At 36.8% G+C, this 16698-nt stretch overlaps 1 pseudogene; it reads right to left on the reverse strand.

The window, feature by feature from the left end:
- Window positions 1-348: 348 nt before the first annotated feature.
- On the reverse strand, window positions 349-1125 carry LOC132693300 (large ribosomal subunit protein uL2 pseudogene; annotated as a pseudogene).
- Between the last annotated feature and the right edge of the window lie 15573 nt (window positions 1126-16698).

Here is a 16698-nt window from a genome sequence, read left to right on the forward strand (position 1 = left end):
CATTGGGCTCACTACTGTCAGTACAGAGACTACTTTGGATTCTCTGTCCCCTTCTCTCTGCCCCTCCTCCACTTGCACTGTCTCAAAAATAAATAAATGTTTAAAAAGAAAAGAAAAGACTGTCTTTGCTCCATTGTATAGCCTTTGCTCCTTTGTCAAAGACCAGTTGACCATGTTTATGCCATGTTTATGTGAGTGTTTTTCTAAGCACCGTATTCTGTTTTATTGATCTATTTGTTTATTCTTTCATCAATATCATACTTTTTTCCTATAGCTTTCTAGTAAGTAGGGGTTGTTTGTTTGTTTGTTTTAGTGGCAGAAGGACAGATTTTATCAAGTCCCTCAACCCTAGTTCTCTTTCTCCTACACAGTATAGGTTCCCCCAGAGACCCCAGATCTGGTAGGCAGCAATAAGACCCACTATGCAGCCAGCAGGGGTATCTCTACAGATAGTACAGGGTTTGTGATGTGCTGGTGCTTGCCACCTCCGAAAGGATGTTCCCACAGGATTCATAGCCACACCCAGTATGTGTGGTCAGCAACTCCTCTTTGCCTTATACTTGTGGTAGGCACAGCCAGCCTTCAGAATGGTCTTGTCAACGTGGCCACCTCCAGCCACCACACCAACATAGTTCTATTGGCTGAAGAAATGACCTTGATTTCTGAGGTGGCTGAGGACAGCTTCACTTGGGTCTTCTTTGGTCTCAGGGTTGTGGGAGATGAAGTAGCATCATTCCCAGAGGCTGGCCAACTTGCCGAGTCACCAAGCTTCTCCTCCAAACAACACACAATGGTGACCTTGGGCATAGTGCCCACTAGGAGCACATTGCCTATGTTGAGCTGGGCCTTCTTGCCACAGTACACAAAATGGCCAGTGTAGATGCCATTGGGGGTGATGAACAGCTCCTGCCACTTCTTAAACCAGTACAGATCCCAGAAGACTACCTCGGTGAGGGGTGCACCTCCACCCTGGTCATGAATGATGTCCTTCACGATGCCCCTGATGTAGCCCAACTGTTCTGCAAAGTCCATGGCAAGCAGACATGCAGCACCCTTGCCATGCTTCATGTGGGCATGGAACACTGAGCCAGCATCCTTCCTCTACCCCAGAATTATGTGGCCCATGGCAGTAGTCTGCTACCCCCATAGCTGGAAGAGCTCTAATAAGTTTTGAAGTCAGGTAGTGTCAGTCCTTTGACTTTCTTCTTCTTCATTATTGTGTTGGCTCTCTAGGTTTTTCGCCTCTCCATATAAATGTTAGAATCAGTCTGTCAATATGCACAAAATTACTTGCTGGGATTCTGATTGGATTTGCATCAAATCTATAGCTCAAGTTGGGTAAAACTGATACTACCACATATTGAGTCTTACTATCCATGAATATGAAAGTATCTCCTCTATTTATTTAGTTCTTTGTTCTTGTTAATCAGAGTTTTATAATTTTCCACATGTAAATCTTGTACATATTTTGTTAAATTTATACTAAGTATTTCATTTTTTGGGTGCTGATGTAAATGACATTAGGCTTTTAACTTCAAATTCCACTTGTTCATTGCTAGCATATGGGAAAACAATTGACTTTTACATATTAACTTTGTATTCTATAACCTTGCTATAACTACTTATTCCAGTCTTTTTGTCAATTCTTTGAGAGTTTCTATACAGACAATCGTGTCATGTACAAAGATAATTCTATTTCTTCCTTCCCAATCTGTGTATCCTTTATTTTCTTTGTTTGTCTTATTGCATTAACTAGAACTTCCAGTAGGATGTTAAAAAGGAGTCATGAGAGGGAACATCCTTTCTTTGTTCCTGATCATGGTAGGAAAACTTCTAGTTTCTCGTTAAGTATGATGTGAGCTATAGATTTTTTGTAGATATTATCAAGTTAAGGAAGTTCCCTTCTATTCCTAGGTTGCTCAGAGTTTTTATCATGAATGGGTGTTGTATTTTGTCAAATGCTTTTTTCTGTATCCATTGATTTGATCATGCAGTTTTTCTCTTTTAGTCTCTTGATGTGATGGATTACATTAATTGGTTTTTGAATGTTGAATCAGGCTTGCATACCTGCGATTAATCCCATTTGGTTATAGTGTATATCTGTGGTCTTTTTAATCTTTATTTCACTATACATAATGTGATCTGTTTCTCTAGTTGCTCTGAAAGTTTGCTTTTTGACACTGGTTTTCAGTAGTTTAATTGTGATATATCTTTATCTTTATATTATTTCCTTAATGTTTATTTTACTTGCCATTTGTTGACTATGTTATATCTCTGGGTTTGTACATTTTCTCAAATTTGGAAAATTCATTATCCTTACTTCTGCAAATTTTTCTTCTGTCCCATTATCTTCTTAGACTAGAATTACATTCATATTAGATTTCTTAATATTGTTCAGCGTTTTTTTTCATATTTTCTTCTATCTTTCAACTTCAATGTTTCCTATTTCTAGATTTTCAAGGTCATTATTTTTTCATATGCAAGATAAACCTGTCTTGCAAATTTTTTAATTTAAATCTACAGTTAACCACTGAACAATGCAGGGGTTGAGGAGTACCAATCTCCTACACAATTGAAAATCCGTGTATAGCTTTTGACTCTGAAAAAGCTTAGCTACTAATAGCCTACTGTTGACTGGAAGCCTTACTGACAACATAAAGAGTCAAGTAACACATATTTTGCATGTTATATGTTATTATATACTGTATGCTTACAATTAAGTGGCTAGAGAAAATAAGAGGTTTATTAAGAAAATCATGAGAGGGGCGCCTGGGTGGCGCAGTCGGTTAAGCGTCCGACTTCAGCCAGGTCACGATCTCGCGGTCTGTGAGTTCGAGCCCCGCGTCGGGCTCTGGGCTGATGGCTCGGAGCCTGGAGCCTGTTTCCGATTCTGTGTCTCCCTCTCTCTCTGCCCCTCCCCTGTTCATGCTCTGTCTCTCTCTGTCCCAAAAATAAATAAAAAACGTTGAAAAAAAAAATTTAAAAAGAAAATCATGAGAGAAAATGCGTTTTCACTACTCTACTGTATCTATTGAAAAAAATACACATATAAGTGGATCCATGCAATTCAAAACCTTGTTTTTCAAAGGCCAACTGTATACTTTTAATGTCCAAAAGTTTCATTTTGGTGGGGTTTTTTAAATATTTATTTATTGAGAAACAGTGTGTGTGTGTGTGTGTGTGTGTGTGTGTGTGTGTACACACACCCATTAGCAGGGGAGGGGCAGAGAGAACAGAAGAGAGAGAGAATCTCAAGTGGGCTCTGCACTGTCAGCACAGAGCCCAACATGGGGTTCAATCTCATGAACCATGAAATCATGACCTGAGCCAAAATCAAGAGTCAGATGCTTAAATGACTGAGCCACCCAGGTGCCCCATTCCATTTTTTTTTTTATTTTCCACTTTCATTTTCATTGTGTTCATGTTTTCTATTAAATCCTTAAAAATATTTATACTCGCTATGTTGAAGTCTTTGTCTGCTAATTCTATTACCTCTTTCATTTCTGGCTTTGTTCTATCGACTGATCTTCTAGTCATGGTTATGGTCACACATGTTTTTTCACATATCTAGTAATTTTGATGCTGGACATTGTGGATATTACACTGTTAAGGGATAGATAATTTTGTTTTTGAAATTTGTCTTAATAATAAGATAAACTATAGCATAATCCTTTTAAGATTTTTTGTTTAAACTTTGTTCAGGTAGGTTTAGGAACTTTACTCTCAGACTAATTTAACCTTGTTATTGAGGTATGACTCTTCTGAGGCTTCTACTAATTGCCTCAAGTGTTCAATCAGATCTCTCTAATCTGGCTAGATGGAATTTGGTCATCTTTCTGCCCTATGTGAGCTATTAGATTTTTTTATTTTATAGCCCTCTTATGATACATATTTTTCTTCCTGACTTCATAAACAAATGTAGTGATAGGTATTCACTCAAAGACATTGAGGGCCACCTATGCAGGTTCAAGACACTCTCTTGGTCTGCATTGTTTGTTCTTCTCTGGTACTCTTTAAAAATTCAAGCTATTTTAGCCCCCAATCTTTGTCTCTTCAAATCACTAAATGTAATGTGCCATGTTTGAGTTCCTCCTTTCTCTGCCACCATTTAAAAATTGCCTCTAGAGACTGAAGCATTTACAGGGCTCATATTTTTCTGTTCTTTCAAGGATCACAGTCCCGGACTACCTGTTGTCTCGATTCTGCAATGTCTGAAAAGATTTGTTTATTTTGTCCAGGTTGTTAGCTGTTTATGGTGGGAAGACAAGTTCTATACCATGGCAAGTCCTATCATGGCCAGAGCACATGTATAAAACTTTTTGCTCTATTAAATTTGAATAAATAGGTCATTTCATTGATTGACATTTCTTTTCCAAAATGTTTAATATCCTTAATACATCTTTAGATAAACATGTGCCTAAAGGAAAGAAGCATTTAAAGACAAAGATCTTTATGAGCTTCTCACAATGGATCTAATACGGTTTTCTTACCACAATCATGAGTGCAAAAAGCAAGTCAAGGCAATTTTTATAACAGTATCTTCTCTTGGTTACAAAAGGAAGTTATTGGCTCTCCTCACCTGGAGGCTCAAAAAATCTGAACTCTAAGCACTTTTCTTAGTTACTGACTAGATTTCTATATCCATTTGATTGAATAACAGGGACTGAGGGAACTAAAATTGATGTTTAAAGGTATATACAAATAGGGAGATGGGAATTTCAGAATTATTTAATATGCATTTAAGCCTCGGGGCGCCTGGGTGGCGCAGTCGGTTAAGCGTCCGACTTCAGCCAGGTCACGATCTCGCGGTCCGTGAGTTCGAGCCCCGCGTCAGGCTCTGGGCCGATGGCTCGGAGCCTGGAGCCTGTTTCCGATTCTGTGTCTTCCTCTCTCTCTGCCCCTCCCCCGTTCATGCTCTGTCTCTCTCTGTCCCAAAAATAAATAAAAAATGTTGAAAAAAAAAATTAAAAAAAAAAAATATGCATTTAAGCCTCTAATATTTGCTTCTACCTAGATCAGGCAGGTAACCTAGAAGGTTGAAAGGATAAGCAGGGGGACTTGAAGTAAACTGAGGCCCATCTCAAGAGTTCCAACAGACTACGGACATGTGGAATGCAAAATAAGTGTTTTCATCTTTCCGATTATTTAGCCCAAGATAGAAATCTTAGAAATGTAAATATTTTAGTGGCGCCTGGGTGGCTCAGTCAATTAAGTATCCAACTTTGGCTCAGGTCATGATCTTGCAGCTCGTGGGTTCCAGCCCCACATTGGGCTCTGTGCTGATAGCTCAGAGCCTGGATCCTGCTTCCAATTCTGTGTCTCCATCTCTCTCTGCCCCTCCACTGCCCACACTCTGCCTCTCAGTCAAAAATAAATAAACATTAAAAAAAAGAAGTGTAAATATTTTATATGAAATCCCCCAACATATGAAATTTGGAAATTAATTTAAAACTTAAAAACATTCTAAAAACAGTGAGATTTAACCTCCTGGCCACCACTGCACTCTACTGCTCTTCTTCCATTCCTGAAATCAAACATTTCAGGCAACATTAATAATTAGGAGCAAAAACAATATGTAGCAACTCTATAGAGGACTTAAAGGGAAGGTTCAACAGGGGTTGAGATCACCATGTAAATGATCACAAGACATCTATAACAAGAACCTAATACCTTTTGTGGAGAAGGAATGTTCATAAGAGATATCTTGACATTAAATTTCCAAAAGGTTTTTATAATATTCCCATGAAAATTGTTATTAAAATTGAGTCACTTTGAGATTAATGGGGAAGGATAAAAAGCTAACTTAAAAGAAAAAGAAAAAATTGGGTGGAAATAAGTGAGTATGCTTTTAGTAGAATAGTTAGAAAAATGTTAATGGAGGAAAGCTCTTACAAGTTGTTGAGGCATTATACATTGAAAACTAGTAAAATAACTGTAGAAAGTGTAGAAACTTTGGAAAGTCATCATCAGTGCATGAATCAAAAGTGTGAGAGTGGAAGATAAGCTTCTCTAGGGTGAGACATTTGCTATCATCACTTCACATGTTTAAGTGTAGAAATTCAACATTAAACAGGTTGCTTATTCTTCTTAAATATTCTGTTTGCAGTTATAGTAAACCCGACCCAAAAGAGAAGCAGATCTAGAAGAGATGTATGGAAAGCCAAGCTTTCAGCTACTGGGTAACCAAAGAAACATTATCACATTTTTGTCTCCTTTACATATAAAAGTAACTATTCATCAAAATGTTAATATAACAATATTAACGGCATTTTGAAAGCTGTATATAATGCCCCAAATTTAGATAAATTGAATATCTAAATGCAATTTAGCACTTACACATTATTTGTTAGCTGTAGTCAAATACCTGGTTTTATGCATGAATTGAGAAGACAGTTCCTTTCTAATTTCAGGTCATTATCTGGGAATCAGAGCCTCTTGAGGGCCAAGCCCATGGGCTCCAAGACCTTCATCTACTTTGATAACAAACATTTGTGACTTTTTCTTTGCTTCCTATTGTTTTTCACTTTCAAATAAACAAAAAAACCCACTTATTTACTCTTGACTTTTAAAGATAATTAAAATGGTGGTCTTTTGACTCATAGTTTTCTTACTTTATAAGAAAAGAAACAAAAATTTTAAAAGTCATGGCAGTATAATACAAGTTCCTATATTTAACCCAATTGTCTCTTCTTTAATTGAGAGGACTTAAGTTTCCTTATCCAACTTTCAATTTTCACCCAGCTCAAGAAGCTGGCCCACCTGTATCCTGTCACTTGCCCTTTCTAGGCCTGATTCATCTATTAAAGGAGGAATTTGAATTGGATTACCTCTGAGATTCTATCATTCAGTCAAAGTCTATAAAATTTCAACCAAAGGCAAAATCTGATTTGGATTTCCAAAAATAACAGCTTACAATGGAAATTGTTCTCTGAAAGAGTTATTACCTCTTCTAGGAAAAAAAAAAATACTTTCAAATAACATTTATATACAAAATTTAATGTAGTTTTCAAACAGATATAAAATAATATTATCACAATAGTATGTTAAGGAAATTTCCAAATATACATAAAAAGTACTAGGCAGAACATCAATGCCCAGTTAATGGACCTACAAGTGATTGCGAGCCTTTCTAGGATTCTGCTGCAGTCAAGAGTACAAAAATATTAAACATCAACCCAAGAGACACAGAGTAAATAAAAATTAGCAAGAGTATCTTACTTTCATTCAAAATTATAAGTTATGCACAAAATTCTAGTCCCCACAGCACAAAAAAGCAAGCCTTGGAGAAATACTATTTCAATAATAAATGAATGGGGTGGCTGAGGCCATAGTCTTTGAGGTTAAACTTTTCTAAAGTAAGACTGCTTAGTTTTAGTGACAAAGGGTGAAGGGGAAAAAAAATCAAAGTTATTATCATTTTAAATGGAATGGACAGCTTAAACATGAACTCATTAATCAAACCCTAGAACACCAGAGTTCCAATTGAAATTGGAAAGAGGTTTTTATAGAGCAAAGGAAGGAAGATAGCTAACATGGAAATTCTTACTTTCAAGAAATGAAACAGGCTGGAGAAAATATGTGTGTGTGTGTGTGTGTGCGCGTGTGTGTGTGTAATTTCAATGTAATTTGAGATAAGTTGAGATTTAAGTTAGTGAAGATGTACCTGTTATTGTGTCCAGAACAATACTAGATATGACAGAAATGTTTAAAACATGGACCTTCTCCCCAAGATTTATAATCTGTCTGAGAGAAGTGTACATTCATGGATTAACAATTCAGAGTAGGCTGCTAAGAGAACAGAGTTATGGTGAGGTATAAATCTAACCTTCTAAACTTTTTTGATGGCATTGTTAGAGATGAACGATGCTTGACCCTTGTTCCTTATGTCACACATTCTTAATGAAAACTATAATATAAACTATAATTTTCTCTTCACCTATGACTCTATATTTCATGAACTAAAAAAATAACCTACAAGAAAATAAGAAACATTAGCAAAAATACAAAAAGGCATAGAAACTAGGACACACATAAGCCCCACAGTGATACACAGTAGAACATTAGTGTGCCAGTCTTCATGGAGGGCCAACACAGTAAGGTTGGCTTGGAAAGGCAGTTAGCTTAGTGATGAAGAATACGGATCATGGAGTCAGCCTGCCAGGTTTTGGATTTTAGCTTCAGCACGGAAAAATTCTTAAGCCTTCATTACTCTCAATTTCCTCATCTGTAAAAGGAGGATAGATATTGTGTTAACCTCACAGAGTGGTTATTGAGATTAAATCAGAGAATCTATGTAAAGCACTCAACACAATACCAGGCATATTGCAAACACTCCTGAAAATATTAGTTATTACTAACAACACATCCTTGCAATATAGACAACAAAGAGTCCCAGTTATTCCATTAATAACTAGTTGAGTTTATAGAGTCCTTTCATTTCTAGGACAAGAGAATTGGTTTGCATACTTGTAAAAAGACAAGTGAAAACTCCAGTAAGAAGCAGAATAAAAACATGTATGAAAAAAACGCATTGTAATACATAAAGTGGTAAACCCATGTGGGTTCTTGCTACACTAACAATTCCTGTGCACCCTTCTGAAGAGATTGACTGCCTATATTTTTGTCTGTTTTGTTCACAGATGGATCCCAGCACTTAGAACAGTGATTGGCACATAATAGTGGTCATTAAAAATAATTGAATGAATATCACATTTCTGTAATTCTGAACTTCATTTTGTTTGGTCTTTTATCTCTCTGAAGTCAGTATAGATGAGGAATCTGAAGGCCTAAAAGTAGTCATGTATACTGTATCGGTTTTCCTTTGCTGTGTAACAAATGATCACAAACAACACCCACTTGTGCACTCATGGTTTTGTAAGACAGAAGTCTCACTCTACATAGCTGGATCCTCTCCTCGGAGTCTCACTGAAAAGTCTCCAGGAGAGAAGTCTTCCACGCCTACTTGGGTTGTGTGGCAGGTTTCGATTCTTTATGATTGCTGAATGAAGGTGTCCATGTCCTTGCTGGCCGTTATCCTGCTGCTCTCAATTCTTGGAGGCTGCCTACATTTCTTCCCACATGGCCCCTCCATAAGCAGGTCACAGTATCTCATCAGCAGAGCCCTTCATGGCCAGCGGCAGGACCCTTCTCACTGTGTATCCCCCACCTGCTCCCCCACAAGTCTCTCTGACATCTACTGCTCATCTGCTAGAGAAAAACTCTACTTTTAAAGGAAAACCCAGATAATCTCCCTTTTGCTACAGAATGTAGCCTAATCAAGGGAGTGATAGCTCATTATAATCAGAGTTTCCACATATACTTAAAGGGGAGGGGTTTATGCAAAGGCCAGGGTCATTGTAAATTATTCTTAGAATTCTGCCTACCACAGGGGCACCTGGGTGGAACAGTCGGTTAAGCATCCAACTCTTGATTTTGGCTCAGGTCATGATCTTTCAGCTCAGGTCATGATCTCATGGTTTGTGAGTTTAAGCCCCACATTGGACTCTGTGCTGACAGCACGGAGCCTGCTTGAGATTCTCTCTCTCTCTCCCTCTCTCTCTCTGTCTCAAAATAAATAAACTTTACAAAAAAGAATTCTGCCTACCACATACACTATATTGTATGGACAAGAATACACTGTCATAATATATTGGTGAATGTTTTAAAAGCAGGTGATAGAACATATGTCTAGGATGATCCTTTGTGTTTTAATTAATGTGCTTAAATATGCAAGAAGAGGGTCTGACAGACCACACACTAATCAATTCACAGTGGTTATCCCTGGGAAGTGAAAATAAATCTCTCACAATAAACATACAGTATCCTTAAAATTAAAACTAATGAAAAAAGGAAATAGAAACTGACCCTTTCCCTATACTTTTTTATCTTTTTTCAGTGCAAGTTCTAAACACTTGTTTCTCCTCCACTTTAACTCGGCTCACCAATAGCACCACAGATCAAGTAAAATAATTTCTTCTCCTTTATAGCATCTTTCTGCAAGAGTTTTACAGACATTTCCTTATGAATCATCTCTGAGTTCTTGCACCATGCTTCCCCAGATTCTTTGCTTAAGGTTCAGAAGACTCTGTCTTCATGGTCCCAAAGGTAACAGGAGCTTATCAGTTCTGCAAACCCCACTCTCCCACACAATGGACTCAACACCGTCATTTTTATCAAGTAAGCAAGGTCTCATCTATGTTTTTCTGCCCAAGGAAGGAAAATAAAACCTCAGAAAACCCTCCAGTTCAAAGAAAACCATTGTGCTGTAGCCGAGCATAACTGCACAAACCACGTTTGCAGCAGTAGATTGGATTAGCTGTATATTGTACAATAAATGAGTTAGAAATCCAAGCAGTAGGTGCGCTGATATTTTGTTGTAAAATCCATGTGTCAAGAAGTATTTGACAAGCAGTATTTCCATACTTAAATTGAGAGATGGATTGAAGCCTGAAAAAAAGCAAAGGGAATGTATTTTGTAGTTGTCTCTTAAATCGTGTTATCCACTGATAGAGTTTTCCCATGGAAAAAGCAATCCCTCCAATATAGAGACTGCAAGCCAAGAAAACAAGCTTTAATTAAATCAGTTATGTTGTATCATATCATGTGAACAATAGGCGTCCATAGCAATCTTCCCATGGAAAAATTAAATAAAGCATATTTATAATTCAAATGTATATAAACATGGTTGGGGTACCTCATACATTGCCTGTCACCTGTTCAAAAAACCCTCTAAATTCTAAATATAATGGATTCTTGGCTGGGGTTAGAGATATCAAAAAGATTTTATAACATATTTAAACTTCATTCAGATTTCTACCTAACCTTCTCAAATAAGCTAGAAAAAGTCCAGAAATAGTGGTCTTTTGTCAGTACCAGCCCCAACTGTGATTATCTACTCTTGCGGTTTCAATAATAAATTTCTCATTGTGCCCTGGTATCTCCCATCTTTAACTACCCACACAAAGCCTAGATGGCTTCACATTTTTTGAAACTACCACAACAGCACAACATATAAATCAAAAGCAATATAAGTATTAGCAAAGAAGAGCTAGTCACCTTGAGTAACTTTCCCTAGCTACCTAGTAAGGTTAGGAGTGAGATATATTTTTCAATGCGATAGCACTGTGTGATTGTTGTTACTATGGTAGAGATTTTTAACTTAAAAATGCATGTTTCATCTTCAGAAAAATTTCTCATCCAAATCTTTCAAAGATCTAAGCAAACATTCATTATTCTATACATTATTATGTGGAAGTGTTAAAAGCCAAAAGTGCTACATAAAATTTTTTTAATTATCAATATTCCTAGTGTTTAACTTCCGAAATATGTTGGATGCTGAGATAAACTGAATTTTTGGGGGCACTTGAGTGGCTCAGTCAGTTGGGCATCCAACTTCGGCTCAGGTCATGATCTCACGGTTTGTGAGGTCGAATCCTGCTTCGGGCTCTGTGCTGACAGCTCAGAGCCTGGATCCTGGATTCTGTGTCTCCCCCTTTCTCTGCCCCTCCCATGTTCATGCTCTGTCTCTCTCTGTCTCTCTGTAATAAATAAACATTAAAAATTTTTTTAAAAATTAAACTGACTTTTATAGTTTTCTAGTTAACTAACAGGTGGGCTTCAGCATTCTATCTATTACTTGAACATGTTCACAAATATTTCCCTCAACGCTTAATTTACTATGAGAGATTGAAGAACTGGGTTTAGTTAATTGTATAATGTCCCTTTAGGGCATGTAATTAGTAAAAATGGGTCACAAAGAAGCCAAAAGACATAACCACAGCAAGAAAATACAGCAAACAGCAGAAATGAGCCATATGTTTTAATCCTCAAAGTTCCACTTCTCATGTCAAATAAAAATTTAAATAACAGCAACTGAATTTCTTAAACAGCACAAAATCTGGATAATAAAGATACCAGTGAATCAGTCAATATAATGCTAACTGATTAACATTTAAAATCTGAAATCTCAATGGATTATCACAAAGGATATTTCTTTCTCAGAAATATCAGGTTCAGGGAGGAAGGGAGAGCAGGAACTCCATGCAATCATTCAGGGACCCAAACTGATAAATGTTGTCATCTTCAACTATTAGCCATCAGTGTCTCCCAAAGAATAAACATCTAGCCAGTAGCTGGAGCAAGAGGGAGGATGGAACATCATGGAGAAAGTGTTTCTGGATCAGGCCTACAAGTGATATGCATCATTTCTACCCACATTCCACTGGCCTGAACTCAGTACTATGGTCACATCTAAATACAAGGGGGTAGGGCTGGAAAACATGGTCTATCTGTGTGCCAAAGAAGGAAGAAAACTGTGTTGGTAGACTGCAAGCCAGTTTCAGTCAAACTACACATGCTCTCTTAACCCCCATTCACAAGAAAAAAGGAAGAAAACAAACATCAAGAACAATTTAAAAAACTAAAGTTTTCTTCTAACAGGGCAATTTAATCTGGCTTTTCCAGAACTTCCATTTCTCCAAGCCATTTCAGCCCCAACGTTTGTTCTTGTATTGGGCGGTATGTCCATTCATATGGCATTCAATAACAGAAGAATCATAAAATATGGAAATAAAAGGCAGAGGCAAAAACTTATGCAATTCAGTGCTCAGAAAATCCAACTTGATTTGCTAATCCACAGACTGTGCTCCTGGAGAGGAGAAGAAGGGGGAGTTCACAATCCACAAACCAATTTGTGTTGTTTCTGCAACACTGCAAAAGTGCGACTCATGAATATGCTAATGAAATTGCAATGAGAGTTTTGGCACTATTTCATCACCTCAACTAGATTAGAGAGTAATAACACTATGGGTTTACATGTCTTCAGAAACTGCTGTGGTAGTAGAAAAAAAATTAGATCTGTGATATTTATAATGTAACAAAAATTATAACCATGCTACAATAAAATAATGATAATTATTTTATGTGTAAGTAATAGTTTGCAGCACACACACACAACAGTTCACTACTAAGGTCATTCACTGCTTTCCATGTTTATGCCTCCTGGTGTTAATGTGAGTCTATATTTATGAATGGGTCACATCTCTATGCCTTCTTCCAAAGATAGGAAAGAGATAAAAATAGAAATATTGGGAGGAAATTTTTCATTGGCAAGGCAGGAATCCCCTCTTTGTAAGTATTTAGTACCTTTTTTTATCATTGATTATGGTTCTAAGGACAGAGGGACTAACAAAAATCTATTCTTACTTTTAAATTCCAATTGCTAATGTAATAGTCAAACTATATCCTGTGACTCTAAAACTGTCCCACACTTCAAGCCTATTTAACAGTTTAAAAATGCATTGTTTTAAGGTAGTGACCTATTCAACAGGTTAGGAACTATAGAGAGACAAAAAGATTAAAGATTAAATGAAAAGTCTTCCACAGCTTCATTAATCAGCCCAAGCCAAAAAGAGGCATCTGAGCATTTTCTCCACATGGCATTGAGAATGCCTAATAGGATCGGTCAGCTGAGCTCACCCCCTGCAGTATCAGAATTTATGCTCGGCCTTCAACTTCCCAGTAGATGTTCTCATTAGGAACCACAAGAAGCAAGAGAAGATATGGAGAATAAAAATCCATAGGCTCCAGGATTTGGAATCCTCTCTGATCCCTAAGAGATGAGGATGTTGCTCATTCCATAAACTGAGGGAATGCTGTGGATTTTCTCACCATGTTTCACAGGCACTTATAAAAGAAAAGACACTAGGGTTTCTTTTACATTTGTTTAATCAAGAGTGAAAAATGTTTTTTCAGATTAGTAACGACCTATGTTTAAGAGACATGTAGCTTCTAAATACTTTCATAAACATTATCTCAAGTATTACCATCCGTCCATCAATATGAGGCTAGGCATCCACTATTTATGATGTTAAATATCCCAACGTGATGAAGTTATAAGGCTATATATATATATAGATCTTCGGTACCTCTGATATGTCCACTCAGTTTATTATTTTCAAAGCAATAAAAAAGTTGTGACTAGCTCCAGTGACACTTTCAGAGTATCCCTGACCCAGAATGTCTTCATTTTGAGGACAATTAGGCACTATTAAATAAAGAAGATTTTGCTTTTAAGAAGTTTGCTGGGATCCAAGAAATGGAAATAATTCATTCTAACTGTATATAAATAGCACTGTACACATTTGGGCTTTTATATATTTATATTTGTGTATGTGTGTGTGTGTGTGTGTACACACATGCACGCGCACACACACACACACACACACACACACACACACACACACACACACTCATGGGTGGGGGGAGGATTGCCAAGTTGGAAATTATCTTTGAATTGGCGTGCACTGTGAGTTCTGTGCTTACTTTGATCCCAAACACACACCTAATCGCCTTTGGTGATACAGGGTCATAAACAAGTTCAAGGTTGGGATTTAGCAGACTGGAGTTCTAGCTCAAAATCTTCTATCTTGTTAAAGAATAATGACTCAGTAATGTCAAAGAGCTCTTTCAACTCTGAAATTCTGACTCTGCTTTTGTTGTACCTTTGGAGACCTGGATTCTAGGGTCCTAAACACGTCTCCACATTTCCTTGGATCTCATTTTGCACAATGGTAAAACTATTTTATATGTGCTTTATCTCACAGGGATAATCCAGGGACATTAGTGTTTCTGCTACATTTGTCAATCTGAAATATTTGAGTAATGATTAGATTACTCTAGGAAGCTTATAATGTGGATAAAACAACCTTAGAAAGAAAAAAACACATAGCACCAGAAAGGATCATTTATATAGAGGTTGATTTATCTTTGTTCCTGTTTAGTCTCTCTTTGGACTGATTTCATTTGACCAAAACTTTCAGTGGCTTGGTATCAAAAATGACTTCAAGAAATAAAGATTGAAAATTAGAACTATGAAACTACTTAAGGTGAAAGAGTGTTGTGGAGTGGAAAGTAATGTAGAAAAATGCAGGTATATGAAACACTAGGATTTCTTAAATGTATATGTCTACAAAGGAAACTAAAGGATTTCTTTAAAAAGTCAAGAACTCTTAGTTCTAGTTGGACCATAAATAAGTAGCAGATATTCATTCTAACTAAGTAACACTTCCTGAAAAGCAGAGTGTAAATATGATTTGATTTAGTAGGACCATCTAGAATATTTATACTATGTTATGGTTCTTAGACTCTGGGTGCTGAACCCCTTTGAGAATATAATGAAAGCTCTGGATCCTCCCTCTAGAAAAACACACAGGCATGCAATTTTGCATGTAAATTCAGGCCCTACTGGGCCATGGACCACAGGTTAATAACTCCTGATTTACAGTGTTACAGCCCTGTTTATAAAGTACCAGGGCTCTTGGATCATTTGTAGGGTTATTTACATAAATTTGCATACTCTACTCAATCTGCTCTACCTCTATGTTTATAAGATAAATTATTTAGTCTAACCTACTACAATAGTATTCAAATTCAATATCAGTGACATGATATACATAAAATCCTTTAGCAGATTTTTAAACCAATCAATTTAATCACATCTCACAACTGAAGCATAGCTAGAAACACTCTGGCTAAAATGAAGATTGCTCCGTGGGCTTTCATACAGTGAAGCCAGGCACACCCCGGCTAGGTCTTACTGGAAAAAGGCCACAGCCCCTTTCCAATGTTGCCTGTACCCCGTGCAGCCCTAGAATGTGATGAAACTGCCTTTGGTAGTTTATTTACTAGCTATCAAAGCTATTCTTTCATTACCTTCAGAATGTAATGGTTATTTTATGAAGACTCATTAAATTTAATGAGATACAGCCATGTTTACTGCTATCCTATAAAATGGTGGGTAGGAGGGAGACCCATCTTCAAACTGACTTGCTTCTATGGAGTACCAAAAATAAAATGTCAGCCATTGCACTGTACTCAGGAAGGCGCTTCAGAAATCAGAAGTCACGCCCAAGAGTCAAAGTTGATTAGGGTCATAATGACCATTGTCGTTCTTATTACAACCTGGCCTTATTAATAATAATGGAAAACTCATACAACTCAATAGCAAAAATACAAATAACTCAATTAAAAAATGGGCAGTGGATCTGAATAGACATTTTTCCAAAGAAGACATACAGATAGCCAACAGGTATATGAAAAGGTGCTTAACATCACTAATCATCAGGGAAATACAAATCAAAACCACAATAAGATATCACTTTATACCTGTTAGAATGGCTAAAATCAAAACGGCAAGAGATAACAGGTGTTGGTGAAGATGTGGAGAAAAGGGGATGCTTGTGCACTGTTGGTGAGGATGTAAACTGGTATCACCACCATGGAAAACAGTCTGGAGGTACCTCAAAAAATTAAAAATAGAGCTACTATATGATCCAGCAATTTCACTTCTAGGTATATACCCCAAGGAAATTAAAACAAGATCTCAAAGCAATACCTGCACCCCCATGTTCACTGTAGCATTATTCACGATAGCCAAAACATGGAAACAACATAAGTATCCATCAATGAATGAATGGATAAAGAAAATGTTTTATATAGTATATCTATAAACATGTATTTATGGATATATAAATGTGAAATATATATATAAACATATACATGTATTTATAACGGAACATAATTCAACCATAAAAAGAAGGATGTCCCACCATTTGCAGTAACATGTATGGACCTGGAAGGCATTATGCTAAGTGAAATAAATTAGAGAAAGACAAATACTATATGATCTCACATATAGGT

The sequence above is a fragment of the Panthera onca genome, chromosome B1, assembly GCF_046562875.1.
Source record: "Panthera onca isolate mPanOnc1 chromosome B1, mPanOnc1 haplotype 2, whole genome shotgun sequence".
Taxonomy (NCBI): Eukaryota; Metazoa; Chordata; class Mammalia; order Carnivora; family Felidae; genus Panthera; species Panthera onca.